This window comes from Diadema setosum, chromosome 22 (genome assembly GCF_964275005.1).
Source record: "Diadema setosum chromosome 22, eeDiaSeto1, whole genome shotgun sequence".
NCBI lineage: Eukaryota > Metazoa > Echinodermata > Echinoidea > Diadematoida > Diadematidae > Diadema > Diadema setosum.
The window spans coordinates 19,813,588-19,834,178 of NC_092706.1; the positions used below are offsets into that span (position 1 = coordinate 19,813,588).

Here is a 20,591-nt window from a genome sequence, read left to right on the forward strand (position 1 = left end):
GAATGACAACATGATGCGATTCTACTGGACAAATTTTCAGTTTGCACGGTATTCATTATATATGTGACAGTGCAATACAGGATGTGGAAGTGTTGCTCAGTCTTACCACTCCCACTCGAACATTATCATTTGAAGACATCGACACATGTAGCCTCGTCAACTGACTTATCAGTCGTCCTGGAGAATAAAAACGAGTCCATTTCAAAGCTCAATCACAACGTACTGCACACTTGGTGTAAATCATTATTTAACATTCAGTATTTCATTGTTCCATGATGCGTAAGGATATTCTGCATAGAGTCGACATTTCAGACAGAGTCTGCAATACTCATGTGTTATTGAGTGTGGAGTATTGACAAGCATCGCGATTGTGTTGAGAAAGAATGGCTTTTTCAGCCTGGTTCTTCTCTGCTTTTATCCTCTTTTCTCCTCTTTTCTCATTGACCAAATGCAACGCGAAATGTGAGTATCTGTGTTGTTCTCGATAGTGCATTATGTTTATGTAAGTTCTTTGCTTCAGTGCATGTGTACAAAAAGGGACAATCTGTCCAAAATTATGAAAGCCTCATCGAATTATATATATATATATATATATATATATATATATATATATATATATATATAAAAGCCGACTGTGCTAGGTGTTATAGTAGAATGATATGAGGGATTGAGTGTAAATTGCCACATTTAGATGTAACTTAAAAATGGAAAGTGTAGAGTTAATCACTTATCGAGTCCTTAAAACAGCAGGTTACTACACTAAGAAATAGAGCAACACAGAATTAAGCTTGGGAATGAAATTGCTAAACTGAACAGTACAGCACATCTTCCATAATTTCCTTGAGGGATTGTTTCATATTATCCGTCCAATCGATTCTGGAGTTTAACAATCAACTGCAAAATAAGTCTTCTCGATCATTTTGTCTTTCATGCCATAGATTTTACTCTCACCTGTAAGGGGAGGCCTCTAGAGCTCGAGATATGGTGTGACAAGAGCTGCGTCGTCAATGGTGATACCTGGCATGTAAAGGCACCTCTAGGACGGCGAATTCTGACTGAAATGAAATCTGTCAACAACAAAATGATGGGATTTCATATGCTGGATGAAATAGCTAACAAATCGTCTCTGACTGTAATTTTGAATTATATTCAGAGTTTCCCGGTTATATCACTGACCCATCAGATTCAGCTAAACATATGGTATATATATCTACCCAGTGAAGTTCGAGATGAGGGTGGAGTGTTACGAAGGTAAGTGTTCATAATGTCTATACACAATGATGAATACTAATTCTTCAGGTGAATACATTTGCGCTAACTTCCATGTTTTCTCTTTCGGATTTATACTACTTTTCTTAAAATGAAATATATTATAAAGTTGTAAATAGAGGCAACGTAACAAAAGGCGATTAAGGCCATGTTAACATAAGAAGGCGGCACACTCCCATCATTCGTTGGAGGTATAATGTTACGATTCAGCCAAATGAAAAGACTGCATTGCGTTACGTGCGAATGCATAGAACATTCGAAGAGTTCAAACTTAGGATGTGCGAATATACTTCATACTTCGTGGAAGATTCAACTGAATGCAGATGAAAGTATCGAGACTCACATTAGTTTTCGATAGATGTGACGTAAATATCCATTTGGTAACCATAGATTAGATAATATGCGCCATCCATCATGCATGAATACCGCCGAAAAGAAAGAAAGAAAGAAAGAAAGAAAGAAACACACAAAGAGAAGCCTCTCTTTGTATGATATTAAGCCTGTTTTGGAAGTGCGTGTGTGTGTGTGTGTGTATGTTTACTGATGCTGTTGTGTGTGTGTTGTGGTACATTTCAGATCGAGAAATATGATGTCATTTTGAAAAACGAAGGACCAAAAACGAGGATGGAAGGTTGATACTCACTTTCTTCCGTCTTCACTTTAAAACTTTAATCTATTAATGTAAGCTAATGTAATATTAATAATACGAATCACCTGTGAAACGTTGTTTATCCATTTTCCCTTTCGAGGAATACCATCTGTGAAGCTGGTTGACGGACAATCTCCCCTAGAAGGCCTAGTAAAACTTGAACCAGACAGATATGTGTGCTTTGATAACTTCACCACCAAAGCTGCCGAATTAGTGTGCGGAGAGCTTGGCTTTCCAGCGGCGGAAGAGTTTACACCTCAAACTTTGCCCAGTATAGCAAGAACAAACAACACTCAATGGCTGTCATGTCCAGAAGGTGACTGCAGTATTGTGCAAGTCCATCAAAAGTGTTAATGCACCAATACAATGTTGAAACTAAACTTTAAAACGAATCATTTGTCATTGAAAGGAAACAATTGCTTGATTGAATTCCTGAGAAAAGAGAGCATGCAGTCTTTCCTGTTGAGGGAGGGGACATGACTTGTCCATCTGAAAAAAAAATGTCATAAGCCGTATGTGCTATTAGTAGGAGAAGTAAACATCAGACAGGTCCTGGATAGCGCACTTCACTTTTCTATATCAAAAGAAATAATCTTTCTTTCACGTGCAGAACTGAGTTAATTGGTCTTTTTAAAATATGGACTTTAAAACGAATGTACGATAATGAATCTTCGTAGTTTGTAATACATGTGACTACCTAGAGCACTGTAGAATGAAAGATTTTTTTTTTTTTTTGTTAACAAATATCCAGTAAATCTGTGAGGTCGGGTAAGATGGATAAGGAGTAACTCTGGAAAGCAGGTTACTACAATTGTTTTGTATAGTCAATTTCCTCGATAATCTTAACAATACTGATTGAGTGTCCTTTTTAGCTTGTAGTTAACTGTTCTCACAATATCAATTCACAGGAAAACGACGTTTAATGGATTGTTCACTTGCAACGAGAAGGTGTTCTTTCAAACAGACTGTCAGACTGAAATGCAAAGGTAAGATAAAGCGAGATTTTAACAACCGATAATTGTCAATGATACAATCTGTGTATAATCAGCGGAACGAAAAAGCATCGGACGAGCGGCCTATTTTCAGAAGAGACTTGTTTATTCATTTTTTTTTTGTAGTTGTCGACAGCAAATTGTGCGAAACTCATACATATTGAAATTGCTAACATCTTCGTGCAAATCCACAGCAAACTACTGGAGAGAAATGAAAGCGTGAAATTGTACACGATTACCGAAATCCCCCCTTTCATTTAATTAGGTCCGCTCGGGTCTTGTGAGGATCCTGGTCAAGTGTATCATGGTTATTGGGACTCAAGTGAAACGAACTTTGGGTCCAGGCTAACTCTCACCTGTGTAGAAGGTTACGTCATGAATGGCAGCTCGACACTACAGTGTGTGGGACTACCTGGTTGGTCAACTTACTTCCCGGTTTGGAATGCTTCAGTCCCGTCCTGCTTGAAAGCCGGTATGTTGTGAAAAGGCATCTTACCGCATGTAATAGTGTGCAGGCCTTTTAAATAAATTGAAAATAATTTAGGCTTTAGAGGAAGAATAAGATGAGATGAATGTTTGATTTCTTTCTTCATGTAAGATTTTTTTTTTAATATTTATGTTTTATTAGAAAAATCATGGAGAATCACATTATTTACAATGATTGGCGTGATGAAGATAACAAAATCGCTCTTGAATGATATATGATTTCTAACTTAATGTTCTGCTTTTTTCAATTAATTATTTAAAATTCTCCGCTAACTCCGGTTTCTTATGTTTCATGTAAGAATTCTTGCTGAGTGCTGAGAAGGTGAGGACATTCAGTGCACTAAATGCTTTTATGACCCCCCCCCCCAAAAAAAAAAGAGAGAGACTTGTGATCAAAATTAATGACTAACGTCCGAGTTTACTTTAGTAGCAAGTCAGGAAACCATTGAAAATAAACATCCTGACATTTCCTTTATTTACTATGATAATATGAAAGTGGAAACATCGTAGTCTTTTGATGAAAATGAAAGGTATCAAAGATAGGCCTGAATAATTTTGAGAATATATCTATATGACGTGAAGAGCGTATGACATCTTTCATCCCTCGACGGTCTGAATTTTGAAAGTCATATTACAAGTAGCAACACGCAACATGTCCTGTCCACTGTATCATATGGAGCTCGTATGAAAATGAAGTTGGATGCGCCCTTGCATGTAATGATTCCTTGTGATATATGTTCTCTCTAAAACGCCTTGCAAAATTCAGCAGGCATTAAGTTATTTTATCTTAAAGACTTGATTTTCTCCTCCACTTCAACCCGGGCGTTCTCTCCGTTCTTCCTCCACTCTCCAATTATCACATGGTCCCCGCACCTGTACCCGCTATGGTGACAGGTCCTTTTCTGTTACTTCCTCATCTCTTTGGAATAAGCTCCCTCTCTTTATAATGCTGAAAGTGTTGATACATTGAAATCATTGCTGAAAACTTATCTATTTACTCAATGGTAATTATTGTTGTTTTTGTTGTTATATCATATGTACATCTTACCTCATTTTTTTTTCTTATAATGCGCTTAGAAACATTAGTATTAAGCTCTTTATAAGTGTTATTCATTATCATTATCATTCTAAAGTTTGTCTCTTATCTCACGAGCTAATGGCCAAGAAATGTTGGGCTTAAGTCGATAAAAATATTTCAGATGTCCTGACGCCAATGAACAAATATTTTACCATTTGACGTTGTGAACCTAATATCTTCCAGCTGACTCAGTTCATGTTCAAACGCGTTTATATCTTTGATTATAGCACGAGTGCCAAAACATTTTCAGCGTTGGTAAGACAGATAATAATATGGTATATGAAATTGACTAACAAACAAGCCTCTGAGCATTGCCGCTTCGGGTACAAAAGACACATTTCCTGTGGTCATCAACCTGGTACAATCTATTAGTCATCTTTTCAGCACCACAGAAACTTTTTACCATAACTTTGAAACTTAAAGGGAATTATTATTAAGGTGTCCTGTTATAATTGTTTCAAGGCAATTATTTCGTGATTTATTCTTGAAGATTATTAATGTGTGGCCTTTTCTCTTTCAGGTCTAAATGCTTATGAGACAAACGTTATTGTATATGCTCTGGGAACCCTCCTGTGTGTCATGATTGTATCTACAATACTCATTGGCTTGTGCAAACAACTACGAAAAAGGCGAGTCTGTAACAACAGCAATAAAAAAAAAACACACAGCGTAAAGAGATCCTACTAGAAACGCTCATTTATATTTGGATAGGAAGGAGGTTCATTCATTCATTCATTCATTCGTTCATTCATTCATTTTTCCCCCAAAATATGAATATTACAAACGTCAAAAGATTAGTAATAGAGAGGGTTAAAATATAAATACAATGAAATATGTATTGCTAAATATTAAAATCTTATTCATAAGACACTTGGGCACACACTGTAAGCTCATTGCATGCTAACAGGTATTGTGTATATGTTGTATTCGATGTACACAAAAATAGTTTGTTTATACATTTGTGTAAGTGTGCATCGGGCATTCCAATGGACGTTTTCTGCATGAACGAAAATTGGTGACAAGGCAAGCAAAAAAAAATATATATATTTACGAACGTCATTCTCTCCGAATACGAGTGACCTTTTGCACTTGAGATACCTTTGGTGAAAAAAAAGACGATAAAATAAAGCCTCTTTGTTAGTTTCGTCCATTCTGATATTCCTTTTGATTATTCAATATCAAACCTACGTCTCTTCTATATTTTTATCAGAAGACACAGGCCTTCACAATCTTCAAACCAGTCTTACAACTCGAATGACGGGCAGTTGCAGAATCCGAGAGAGACCGATCGTGCTGTCTCAGTGAACCCTACCAGTACTGACTCTGGCACGGTGAACCACCCTTTCCCTGACCATCCGGGTAACAAACTCGGAACTCCGTCGACTCATCAGGAGAACCCATACCACATGTACCATGACATTACGGAGGCAGATAAGATGTCCTGTCAGCATGCTGGAATGGAGACAACTTCTCGTACTCATGAATACCTTAGCATACATGAAACATCACTAGATCAAAACGACTGCTCTGGTGAACATAAATACTCTACGACGATATGGAAATAGCTCCACCTTTAGGAGTCCATACACAGTGTAGGCCTACTACGTCACAGTTGTGCTTTTCTTTGATATGATTTTTTGGGTGTTTTTTTCTTTTGATTCTTTCATCGAAATGTCAGAATAACCCTTAAAACCATGACTTAGTGTACAGCTACATGTTAACCATGTAGCACGTGTAGAGTAAGAGCACAAAGGGACAGAGTGACAAGTACCAAGATAAAGACTAATGACTCTAAACGGGAACACTATGCTCTACTAGAGTGTGTTAAGGAAATAGCGTCAGTCCTGGCAGCGTTGTGTAGACCTATGCTATTTTCACAGGTGTAGATGTAGCTTATCTGTGACACAATAAAGCTACACAGCATTTTGCAATGCAATCATCATAGAGTGAGGCTGCGTGTCATTGAGCTCTCGGAATAACCCTTCAATCATGACTTTATGCATAACTATGTTTGCCGGGAAGAGTAAAGCACCGGGGAAAGGAACACATATCAGGATTAGATAGGGACTGCACGATTGACAGGGAGACGAACGTTGCCACCAAACCCTGCGTATCCATACAAAGAGCGAGGACGAACAAGTTAAGTACGACTCTGACGATGGCAGACCACAAAGAGACAACCGTCCTCTGTCATCAGTTTGTCACGCTTACGGTTTCAGCTTATGGTTTCCTCCGATACTAAACATTCTGTGCCTTCTTTCATCGTAGCTTCTTCAAAAACCAATTTCCTTTTATAGACGAGGAACTTTACTGTAAAATAGATCCTGATGATAAACTGATTCCTGCAAAACACTACTTCATGCGAAGCTGAGCAAAACGAGGAAAATCGAATGCATCAGTAAGTACAGTGCTTGAGACACTGACAAAAATGTAGCAAACATATTTTAGATATGACTGTATTAGAAAGAGGTAAAAGTTAACCTGGCACTTTCAATGCCAGGGAAGCTAATTATTCCTTTAACTTTCAAAGTAAGGTATGTTTTATGCATTCATTGACTGACTACCTATCGTCGAATTTTAGGATGATTTTAGTGCTTCCTGTGCGGTGTAGGTTAGCTATCACTCAAGCATTTTCAACCTGGGTTTTTAGTGAACCGATTACATTTCTTTGTGTTGTGAACAGTATGTGAAGAGGAAAGTATATGTGGAACTCTTACTGTTCCTACGTAACAATCATCGAAAACGGTTGTGGTCTGGTTATCATTAACGATACCCTACATTACAAACCGCAAGGTGATATTCAAGCATAGCAGACCAGATGCAGTGATGTAATGCTGTACCTCTATCAAGTATAGATATTCTTGCATGCTTAAAAGTGATACACAGAAGATATGGCAATGGCAGATTGCACACTCCCTCTCCAAAATGGCGATCTTCATATTGATGCAGTGTTTTCTATAAAGTCACATCGAATGCTAACAGTTAAGAAAATCATATTTGTTATAAAGCTGTCCTTCTTAATCTTATCACACCAACAATTTTAAATCTTCAGTAAAATGAAATAATATGAATGTTACCGAAATGTGATAACATTCACGGATTATGCTGTCCAGCACTTTCCTCAACTACACTATTTTTTTTTTGCTTGTGACTACAATTTAAAATCTATTAATCTGCATAATGCAACCTCGACATAAAATGAACGTAGAAAATATTGAGGATTTAAAACAGTCTTTTGATACCTATACCATGCATCACCCGTGCACATTTCGTTGATTTATGGCAGAAATTGTCTGTCTATTCACGTTTATCAAAGGCTAGGGAAATGTTGAAAAACGTACAGAAAACGTAAATTGTACAGCACTGTTAAGGTGAATGATTGTTAATCGAATTCATACCTTGGTAACATACCTCATAATAAGAGGAAACCCTTTGTTTAATTTCCGTTATCCTATGACGGAAGGGTTTAAAAAGCTGCAAATCAGCTAATGTATAAAAAAATGTGTCAAAAAAGATTGGAGGTGAAGTTCATATGCGTTCAACAGAGAGAGAGAGAGAGAGAGAGAGAGAGGGAGCGAGAGAGAGGTTGGTCATTTCAAAATCAAATGATTGAAGAATGTCTTTTTAACTTTAGGATAACATATCAATTGGAACACTCGCTTTCTCGAGTAAAAATACAATTGTGTAAATGGTTCCAGCGCACTACCTATCATAACGTATATATGCAATGACATTTCATTATACTTTAAAAAAAATATGTTTAAACATGTTATGAATCATTTGACATTGCTTTTAATTGTTTGCAAAAGCATGGCAACCCCCTTTCGAGTTTTTCAAGTTCAACTGTCAACCTTTTTAACTTCTGAAAATATTAAAAGAAAATACGTCATAAAAGGCAAAATAAATGTCAATTTAAAAACCGTTGAAACGTTTCGAAAAGACTACTGGAGAAAGCGTGGGACGCCGATAATTTGAATCAGATAAACATTTACTTTATTGGACAAAAATAATTGACCATGTTGTTTCCTAATTTCTTTGTGGAGCCAAAACGTAAAATCTATACATATTTGTTTAACTTCCCTTTTATTCCTTTCACTTTTATATCAACAAATGTTAATTACAATGAAATATTTATACAGTCATACATAGTTATGCAAAATCAATACAACATTGTAATTTGCAGTCTCTTATATGAACCTTATATATATATATATATATATATATATATATATATATATATATACATGTATATGTATATAATGTAAGGTTCTGATGAAGGTCCTAACGAGACCGAAAGTTCGGCAATAAACACACACGTTGATCACTAGCTACGTCCACGAATGCTCTTCTTCTCGCGCTGAATATGAATAATGAAGGAGCTACACTGGTGCTGGGACCCCTTCTCGCATTATATATATATATATATATATATATATATATATATATATATATATATATATAGATATATATATAATCCCTGTTTATGGTAAATTGTATTTCATATACTGGTCTTTTGACCACATTGAACAAAAGAGACAAATTTTGTAAATATTCATTTAACAACATGATGAAATGTCTTACGGGTGATACTGACATTCTGTAGAAGACGAGTAGGAATGGGTCCACTTACACTGAAATCTTTGTCTAGAATTTGGAGAAGTTTATTTGAACACGAACAAATGGAAATGCAATTTGGAACTTTGAATCTTATTTAAGAGAACAGTGGTCGAATATGAACATAATGTAAGAATGAAATATAAAAACAACAATATATATATATATATATATATATATTCTTATGTTGAAGAATATATATATAAGAATATATATATATATATATATATATATATATATATATACTCTTACGTTGAAGAACAAAGCGCTTTTGATGTGTTTGTGTGGTTGACATCATACATGTTGAATAGGGAGAGTCATCTTCTTCATCTTTTATTCAATTTGCCCACGAATCAACCATAAAGGAACGACTGATATTATACATGTATATTCAATAATCAACCTGTATATTACTCACGTTCAAGTTCTTGCAAATTTGCAAATCGTATAAACCAAGGAAATTGCAAATAGAGAGGATTGACTAGGATTTGAAATTAGGTTTTTATTGAAAAATTCTAAATATTGATATTTTATTTTCCCCTCCTGCCTAAACTTCAAAGTTAGATTCCTTTTTTTTTGGTGATGAATATCAAAACATGAAAAATGACTCTTACAAGCACGTCACGCTGGTGTTTTCAGTTGATACAAACCAAAAATTCTCCGTCACTCTTGATTCCATCTCCATTTCAAAGAAAGGTTTTTCATGATATTTGATGAATTGCTGGCATTCTATCTTTTTGAATAGAATGATTTGGCAAAATGAGGAAATATTTCTTGAACATCTATGAGAAAGACGAGAAAAGAGTAATATTAGAGTGGGGCGTCGTGGTATAGTGGATAGGACTCCTGACTCCCAATCGGAAGACTCGAGTTCGATTCCCGCCCAGTGCTTAACGTTCGTGGACAAGAAATTTATACCTACTATGTCCCTCTCGACCCAGGTGTATAGATGCGTATACCTAGGGTACTAATAATGACAGGGCCCTCTGGAGAGCAGTGGAAACACTGAAAAGGCTACCCTGGATTAAGAAGACATTGTCATTATCATTTATATCAACAACTGTTTAGAATTGCGCCAACTTTTACTCACTTGACACGACATTTTTCAGAGAGAAAGTCATGACATGTCTAAAATGTCTGATTCGTTATGTCGGCCTACGAACACAGATGGCTTAGTAATGCTTGGGGAGGGGTAAGGGGTACAGGAATAAGCAGTCCACAACCAATCCTTTTCGCCCCACAGCACCCACCATCGTGCCTGCCGTCCCTGCTTGTGATTGTTTAAAAGTCAATCTAACAATGGCTACAGTCATAAGCTGGTGATATTTATCACACTTGTGGATCACGGGAATACACAAACCGATGAAGTACATGCTTGACTAATAGTGCAGTGACAGAAACGAAAGTAATTAAATATAATATGAAGATTAAATGTATTGATACAATGTGAACTTGCATTCAGACCAATCAAATGATTGATTAGCGTTCTCTAGTGGTTATGTTAGGTCCCCTGCTTCTTTTAGATGCCTTGGATATTTCGAGAAAGATCACATCATCAATTCTATTGCACATGTTATAGATTATCTATATACACACACACAGGGTGTGGCAGAGTTTCTAGGTGTTTCCACACATACTCGGACATCATTCCTTGACCGAATCTGATATAGCCGCCGTAGTTGAACAACCACCCCCCCCCCCCCAGAATACGAAGTTGTCCATTTTTAATCTCGGTCACAACATACTGCCCAAATGGTGTACATCATTATTGGAAATTCATTTCACTATTCCATGATTGGTGTGGTAATCTGCGTGGAGTTGACATACAGTTGCCACGGAGTCTACAATACCCACGTGTAATCGATTGTAGATCGTGGATGATTATCGCGATCGAGTGAGAGAGAATGGCCTCCTTAGTCTGCTTCTTTCCTGCTTTTTTCCTCCTCTCCCCCATTTTCTCATTGTCTGAAGGGAAAACAACGTGTGAGTATCTTTATTCTTTGCTTTCATGTGACTGTACGAAAGAGGACTATCCAAAAAAATGAAAGTCCCTTCTGAATTATCATAAGAGAGAGAGAGAGAGAGAGAGAGAGAGATGGAGAAAAAGAAAGAAAGGCATAAATAGGGACTGTGCTTAGGGTCATATTCAAATGAATTAGGAAATTGAAATAATATCAATTGTCGATTTCAGATGTTGTCAATTACAAGTGATACGTGTTTTCTAATTCCTGGATTAAGACCTTAAAACGGTGGATTAATACTCTATAAGAGCTAAAGCTATGGAAAGTGTTGATTTTCTTTTCCTAGGAAATTATTGCTGTAGATGAACTGAGCAGCAAGACTTCAACAATTTCTCAAGAAAAATATTTCATTTTAATCTCCAAACAAAAAATAACCAAACTCTTCTTGACCATTTTATTTTGCGAAGATTTTACTCTTAGCTGTTCGGGGACTCCACTGGAACTCGAGGTATCGTGTGATGAAAGCTGCTTTGCCAACCGTGATACTTGGGTTATAAAAGCTCCTCGTGGACGGCGAATTCTCACTGAAATGAAATCTTTCAACAAAGTGATGGGATTCTACATGCTGGAAGAAATAGCTAACAAATCATCTCTGATAGTAATTTTAGATTATAATCAGACCTCCCCTGTCATATCACTGACCCACTATATTCAGCTACGGATATGGTATATATATCTTCCCTATAAACTTCAAGATGCGGGTGGAGTGTTACGCGGGTAAGTGTTTTTTATCGTTAACATGATGGTGATTAATTCTTCGTGAGAATAAATTAATACATTTTATATGACAACTGTTTTTTTTTTCGGAGGAGCGTTAATCTTTAAAAGCAAGGCAGTGTATCTAACAGTGTATAAGTCCTATTATTAAAGGAAGAGCCATATTCAGACAAAAACTTGGCCCATCCTCATCATTTTCAGAGGTGATTATAAAGATTCATCTAATGGTAAACAGTGTTACGTTTTGTACGAATGCATAAAGAGAATTTTGAAGGAATGTCGCAAAACCGAACCAGAGATTATTCATACTTCAAGTTTGATGTATTAAGTCCACTGTAAAGTAAAGGATACTATTGCAGTTTTTGACAGAAATTGTAAAAGTATGGACAAGGGAATATTAATTTGTATTTATCAATAGATATGTAACACATAGAAAATTAATACACAACAATGATTTCTTTTTTTGCGCATGGAATGTTGAAGCTGTTTGTATACGTGTACATAGTGTTAAATGCTGTCCAAAAGGACTTTAGGTCATCAGGGGGTGTAGACAACCCCAAAAGAACGGTTACAGCCCGTTATTCCGAAGGTTCGTTATTTCGAAGGCTCTTTATTCCTAAGATTCGTTATTCCGAAGGTTCATTGTTCCGAATTTCATTTTAACCAATCTTCGGAATAACGAACCTTCGGAATAACGCCACAAATTTTCGGATCAACGAACCCTTTTTCATTTTCGGATTAACGAACCTCAAGGTATACGGAATTTGCGTGTTTCGGATTAACGACCCTTCGGAATAACGAACCTTCGGAACCGCGAACTTTCCGAATAACGAACAGCACCCAAAAGAACACTGGTCATTATCATTGCTACTGCCGACTACTATAGGATACTTTTTTTCACTTCGACGTTTATGCTTTGCGTGTGGACAAAATGAAGGAAACCGCAGTAGGAAAATAAACTGAATTTAAGCACATAGAGAATCAGAAAGAAAAACACCATGCACAGCCTGGTATGGAAAAGAATGTTTGATTCATAACAACAGCATTAGATTAGAAATATGAATAGAAAATGAATTACTCTCTTCAGATTTTGCCTGATAAACTTCGAACTTCGACGTCAGTATGTGTTTCTGCATTTTGCAATTAATGCGTAAAACGTCAATGAATATAATAATATTATTTTGAAAATAAAGAGAACGAAACGGGCATACAAACTTCATACGATATTTTCTTCTCAAATGACCGATGATTTATTTACAATTCATTTGAAAGGCAAAATTCATATCAAAAGTTTATCAATCATGTCCATGATCAAAAAACACACAACTTATTTTTGAGAGCGTTGCTCACTTTGTTTTGCGAGGAACACTATCTGTGAAGCTGGTTGACGGACAACCTCCCCTAGAAGGCCTAGTGGTCCTCAAACCAGACAGTTATGTCTGCTATGACGGATTCACCCCCAAAGCGGCTGAACTAGTCTGCGGAGAACTTGGCTTCCCAGCGGCGGAAGAGTATACTGCTCAGGCTTTGCCAAGTACAGCAAACAGAGACAGTAATCAACGGGTGTCATGTCCAGAAGGTGACTGCCGCTGTGTGATAGATTTCCATTTCAGAATCCATGTAGGCCTTCTAGTAGACACGTACAAAATATTTAAACTTAAATGTATAAAGCATCAAAAGACATTGGAAAAAAATGAAAAAGGGTTGGCTCAAATATCCTAAACGAGGCGTCCCTGATTTGAGGCCAAGCGAGCATGTCGTCATATCCGTTAAAAGGAATGCCCATCTTGTCTCGGAAGAAATTTTGTTGTAGTAAAAAACTGTTGCTCTGCATGGAGGACAATCTAACTTAAAGGCACATTGCGGGGCACATTGATGACTCGCTTTACTAAGCATTAGAAGGCAAAAAGTTCTTCACTCGTGGCGAATAACTCAGTGACAGGGTCGTACAGGGCTTATTGAATAAATGAACGATAACGACATATCGCCGTTTGTCTTATGTGATCATAGCTAAAGCTAGCGAATGTAATTGTGACACATCATTATAAGCGATGATAACTTTACATTTATGAGTACCTATTCTTAAACAGGGATACACTTGTTAAGAAGGAAAGGTAGCCGTTGTCTTCTGAAGAGATCGGTACAATAGAGGTGCAATTGCTCATTTCGCCTACCAATATTTTTTTTTTTGATAATTTTTTACGATGATTTTAACTTTTTGCGGTAATTATCGTGAAAATGTTTCTCATAATATCGTTGCTCAGGTTCTTCGTTACATCGTTTGATGGACTGTTCATTTGAGATGACAAAGTGTTCACTCAACCTGACTGTAAGTCTGAGATGCCAGGGTAAGACAAATATACTCTCTTGCATGATTATATTCCTGATTTTATTTTATGCAAATTCAGAAGAGTGTCACGGTATGTGATTATAGTCTCCATATAATCTGAAAGAATACTCGACATAAAGGGCTTGAAAATCATCGACCAGAACTATGTCATGTATATGGCGTTCAAAAAACTCATTACAGTCAAAAGAGAAGGAGATCAAACATTCAAAGAAAATATGTATTTTCATGACGCCGTACTATATGAAAATCAAACAATTTTAAATTTGTGAACACCCAATAAGACCTTTGAATTTAGACAGGACATAAGTGATGCAAATTTTAAACGGCTTAATTTCTGAGCAGTTTTGAAATCTATTTTTATGAATTTACAGGTTTCAAGTCTTACTTTGCTATGCAGTTTTCTCACTGTTTACACTTTATTGACGAAATTAGACTTTTTCTGTCTTTATATAGTAGATCACGCTATGATACTGGTAATGATGTAAAATGAGCAGCAGCGATGTTTTTTTTTTTCTCTCTCAAATATTAATTGAAACTTCATACAACTATCCGATATGCCAGCATTAGGCATACTTTGGGAAAGTCGAAAGTAAAGAAGAAAATTAACAAAACAAAAGATTGGAACATGAAATCTGCATTGGTCGCTGGATCATTATTTGCATGCGATCAATTGTTCAGAAATGACACTATCGATAGTAACGAAGTTGATGAAGTCTTTAAACCAAATAAAGTTCTCGTAAGAATTTACACAAGACATGCTTAAAAAGTTATTGCAGGATAATTCACTCATTCAGTTTAGATGAATAAATTTGTTTCACTTACTGTATCACGAACGTCATGAAGAGTTTGTTTGCAAAAAAACGATAAGTCCATTTTTGAAGATTTTGAAGTACGGTCTCTGTCATAAAGTACAAAATAATACTAAAGTGATATATTAGTCACTACATATAAAGATACATTATTGAAGTTATGGTCAAAAGAAGGAAAAATGTTCTTATTATTCTCTTTATCATTCTTTACCTTTGATTGCAAATATCTCCATTTGGCAAATATGGACATCTCGGTTTTTGCGAACAAACTCTTTTTGAATAAATGTGTACGTTCACTTTTATGTCCCAATCTTCAGTAGGATAGAACAAACTGTACAGCTATTGCTATGGGGAAATAATGAGGAAGATATTAGATGATAATTGAGTAGCATCTCCGTTACAAAGGAATGAAGAGATCGAGTGGGAAGACAATGCGGCAACAAATTTTAATAGATGTAGACGCAAGCCATACATGGGTCAGGAATAATATAAATTGTAATTTTAGCGGAGGAGACTATGTACAATCAATGGCCGTAATACTTACCTTTTTAATAGGTGGCTCAATTGAAAACATTTACAATCGTACAAATGTTCACCTTATAAATGACAGATCGTACACGAATGCATTGGACAAGCGGTCTGTTTTCACGGCATATTTCATTGTCTTTTTTTTTCCGTTTCTGATTATCAGCTTTTCTTAAACGCTAAAACGTATGTCGTGTATGTTTGATTTTGACCGTTCTCATTGATGTTAGTGATATCTAGCTTACGGAAGGTGCACATTTCGACATGGTTGTAAAAAACCTCTTTAAATTCATTTTACAGATGCTCTAGGGTCTTGTGATCATCCCGGTCACGTGCCCTATGGTTATTGGGATTCCAATATAACGAACGCCGGGTCCAGGTTAACTCTCACCTGTGACGAAGGTTACGTTATCTATGGCGTCGCCACACTAAGGTGTGTGAGACTACCTGGTTGGTCAACTTACTTCCCGGTTTGGAATGCTTCAGTCCCATTGTGTTTGAGAGTCGGTATGTAGCAGAAAAACATTTAACTACATGTCATAGTGTGCAGGCATTTCAAAGAACTTTTTATGAAAAACTTGGGTTTTAGACATTGTTAGAGAAGGATTAAGAATAGGGGAATGAGGCACTTGCAATCAAACTCGGATCAATAATGGACGGCATCTTTTATTACTTGACAGTTTGAATAATGTAGCTTACTTCTCGAGTATGTCACCAGGTTGCAGATAAAGGAAAATGTAGCATTTTAAGTCGATGGAATGAGTTTGAGCAAGGGTCTACAGTAACTAATTGAACGATTTTTTTATGACTTAAAGGCAAATTTAGGAGACTTTAGTCCATTTAAAATGTTAAGTACTTAGTGAATAAGGAATGTTTTGAAATGAATTGGACTTTTATCAAACTTTACAGAGGAGTGATAATCTTACATGTAGCAAAATTACCTTATAACAATACCTAGCTTTAAACACTATTTACACCGTCATGATCTCGCTTACTCGCTTCTCATTTTGCATATTTGACTGCAGTGCGATGGTGTTACTCTTTGATTATGTACTTTCTCGAGAACTATAACGTATCATAATACGAAATAATTGTTGTTAAAAGTTACTTTTAACTTTCTTTTATGATTTAAGTAAGATCTATTCACATCATCCTCTCAAAAAATACCAAAATTTGAGTTGGAAATTTTCTTGCAGAGGTTGATATGTCCAAATGGAGGTCATAGTGAAATGTTCATTTTCAACGGTATTTGAAGAACCGTCTGACAGTACCCTGCAGTTTAATATCTTAATGAGATTTGCCTTTTGCATCTTGAGGTAACTGCCAACAACTATTGCGTTTCGGTTAAAGGGAAATATTTCTAATTTCCTGACGTAAATACATGATTCAGTAAACATATTTTTCTTAATCCTTCCACTAGCCCCATTAACGTATCCTGATAACACGAGACGTTCAGTTTACAGCGATAAAAACAATGATAAAAACGTCACATCTATGACGTGGCAAATAAACAAGGCTCTGAGCGTTGATTCAAAGAGTGCAAAATGAAGAGGGATGTAAAGGCCACAAAAAGACAGCTTTTAAATAATCACCTTGAAAAAATTATTAATCAGACTTTGATCAGCACATAACTCGATTCTTTTATTTGCAAACATGCAGACAGTGATTAGGTTGCCCTTCAAAATTTAACCAAGAGCCTCAAATTAATCATTTTGTGATGCATTCCCCGAAGGTGATGGATGTGTGACGTATTTCTCTTTCAGGTGATAATGGTCATCAAACAAATATTATTGGATACACATTCATGGGTTCCCTTCTTTGTGTTGTTATCGGACTCTCTGTACTATTCATTGCTTGGAGCAAACAACGTCAAAACAGGTGAGTCAGGAACGATCAAAACTCACGAGAAACAAAGAAAGAAACAAATGAAAACTGCAATAACACGGTTAATATGGAGACGGTTCAAATATCATTGTAATCATGTGATAATATACAGCGTGTCCCAGAAAAAACAAAAAACAAAAAACGAAACCGAGTTTCATTGCAATTCTTTGCGATCATAATCGTATATTTGCTTTATGAGATGTACATGGATTGAAAGATACACTTCTCTTCTTTCATTTGATTCACAACTCATTGTTCATAATTCATGACTGAGTTAGAACAATAGACTGTAGTGCAACTAAATTTTCATTTGCAAGAGCGAATGGCGGCTTTGAATGAATTTTCAGACTTTTTTTAAGCGGTCTTTGGCAAGAAATAAAATCATAGCTTTAATATCCATTCTTTTTCCTTCCATATGATGTCCCATGCGTAAAAATGACCAACGCCTGCTCGAGAAAACTTAATTTTAGAATATGCTTCCATTTTACACAGATAGATAATAAGTAAATAAGGAGTCAGTTAGCTTTCCCGACAAATGCCCAACTTGGCAGATAACAATGGCCTTCATGCTTCAACGAATTTACACAAACATGAAGTCAGGGAGTAAAAGGGATTGTTACAGACGGTTCGGTTGTGAATAGGTTCGAAATTAGCACATGATAATGAGTTTGCCTGACCATGCAGCTAACTACAGAGCAAAGGGTGTTCATCCGCGGAATGTTTGGGAAGGTGGGGTTGGAGTAACGGACCGAAAAAACCCTTCCGAGACCTCCCCTCCCCCCAAAAAGACGACTTCCTGCCCTGCACTTGCACCTTTGAAATGTTAGAAGCGCAAGTTTAGTGAAAATCAAAGTGATGATCCCTCTCTTTCTGCTTTACCTCCCCCTTCAAAAACGTCAAAACCCTGTCAGTGATGACGGACTAACCACGCATGAGGGAAATGTGAGAGGAATGAAACAAAGAAATAAGTTTGAGGTACAATATCATCAAAATGTGTATCATTGTTGTAATGTTGATTTCCCGTAGCCATTGGATTGCGTGCAGCCTGAGAATACTCACGATATTAGTCTTCAATTATAATTCAATTCCCATTGCTTATTCTATATAAATGACAACAAAGGGCTTTCGGTCTCATACAGCATTCTCTGTAAATACCCCCCAACAATTTTCACTGTAGCACTGCGGTTGTTTTTGTGTGAATTCAATGGCGCAGATGAGCCCATTGTCTAATGCTAAGTCGGGAGAGCTGAATGGTTGTTTTACGACTATCTGTATAGAATCGGCAGAAATGAAGCATGTTTTCATGTAAATTTTTCTCAAGCATGCGTTATTCATATTTGACGCGTGAGAAAATAACAATATTTGGGTTATGAACATTGTTTTTCGAAAACACAACTTTAAAAGTTTGAAAAGCTCACATAAAGTCACCATTTGCAAATGAAAATTTGGGAGGGCCACTGTTCATTGTTCTAACTCAGTCATGTCATGCATGAACAATGAACATTAAGTTGTACATCAAATGAAAGAAGAAACGTTTATCTTTCCATAAATGTGTATCTCATAAAGAAAATGTATGATATCGATAGTAAAAAGTTGCATGGAAACCCGGTTTCGTTTTTCTGGGACACGCTGTATATATATATATATATACATTGTATATATATATATATATATATATATATATATATATATATATATATATATATGTATGTATATACGGTATGATTGTATACAGCTGATCATGAATATTGTTGAAAACGTGTGTTTCGATTTACACGGAAATAACTTGTTTCTGTATATATCTCTTGATTAAATTTGTACTTTGAAGATTGTACATTAATTCAAATTTTTGGGTACTTATGTTTTTTTTTGTTTTTTTTTCTCTCCTGTTCGTCTTGATGCCCGTAGGCACCTCATACACTTTCGAAGCCACCCTCTTTATATATTTGTTTCTTAGTCAATGCTATGAAGCATAAGCTTCTGTATTTTTTCTCCGAATCAATGGCAGTTATTGGATTTTCCTTAGTTTGTTTTGCAATACATATGCCTGATCCTTTTTTTTTTGGTAAAGTTGATGACCCTATTTTTAATTTATCACTCTGAGTTGATCCTCCATGCGTTTGTGTGTGTGTGTGTGTGTGTGCGCGCGCGCGGTACACACGCACGTGTGGTAGCTATTCATGTTTGGGTGATGAAAGTAAGGTATTGGCATGGATCTTGTCATAAGTGTGCTCATATTGTTTTAAAGCTCCTCCTTGGAGACATTTATTAAGTATTATCGTAATGATGAATATTTTTATAAGTTCCTTTGTGGAGATATTCATTATGAGCTCCATTGTGGCGACATCATATATGGGCTCTTTCGTGGATACTGATATATTTCAAAGCAATGTAACAATAACGTTTGATTTGTTTAGAATTTATTGTTGTCTGATCGATGTCAGCATTGTTTGGGACAAATCATTGTTAGCAGGGTCCCGTTTTTTTTTTTGAACACAACAAAAAAGTAGGCCCCTATATTTGTTCATGTATGTCATTGCTACTCCAATTAACGTTTTCTTGCTGATGTAAAGCTGTAACTCAAAGAAACGAAATATCTTCACTCGATTTCTGTTCGTTCTGACACTGAATTTGATTATTTAATGTCAATGTCTTTCTCCTTTTCATATCAAAAGGCACAACCAGCCTTCTGGCGCTGCAAACCGGTCAAATGACGGGCAGTTGCAGTGTCCCAGGGATAGCGACCAAAGTGTCTCATTGAACCCTGCCAATGCTCCTATGCCTGACCATTCCAAACGTGAAAGTCTTTCGACTCATCAGGAGAACTTACATCACGTCTACCAAGACACTGTAGAGACAAACACGATGCCCAACCAACATGGCGGAATGGAGATAACTTCTCTTACTCACGAATATCTTAGCCTACAGGAAACACCGCCAGATCAAAACGACTGCTATTTGGAACATGAATACTCTACCAGGATATAATAATAGTGCCATCATTGGCAGTCCTTTCAAAACTAGTCAATGTACCCGTGGGGTGCCAGAAATCCTCTATGGGTCTACGGAGGTCAAATAACTGTTCGCGCTACTCCTTGGTCAGATCTTGGCCAAACTTGCTCATCTTGTTATTTATATTTGGTTTTTGAATAAAATTGAATTGAATTTAATTGCATTAAACTATTAAATAAAAATCA

At 36.3% G+C, this 20,591-nt stretch overlaps 1 pseudogene; it reads left to right on the forward strand.

Moving 5' to 3' along the window:
- Positions 1–448: 448 nt before the first annotated feature.
- Positions 449–20,155, forward strand: LOC140245184 (uncharacterized; annotated as a pseudogene).
- Positions 20,156–20,591: the final 436 nt, after the last annotated feature.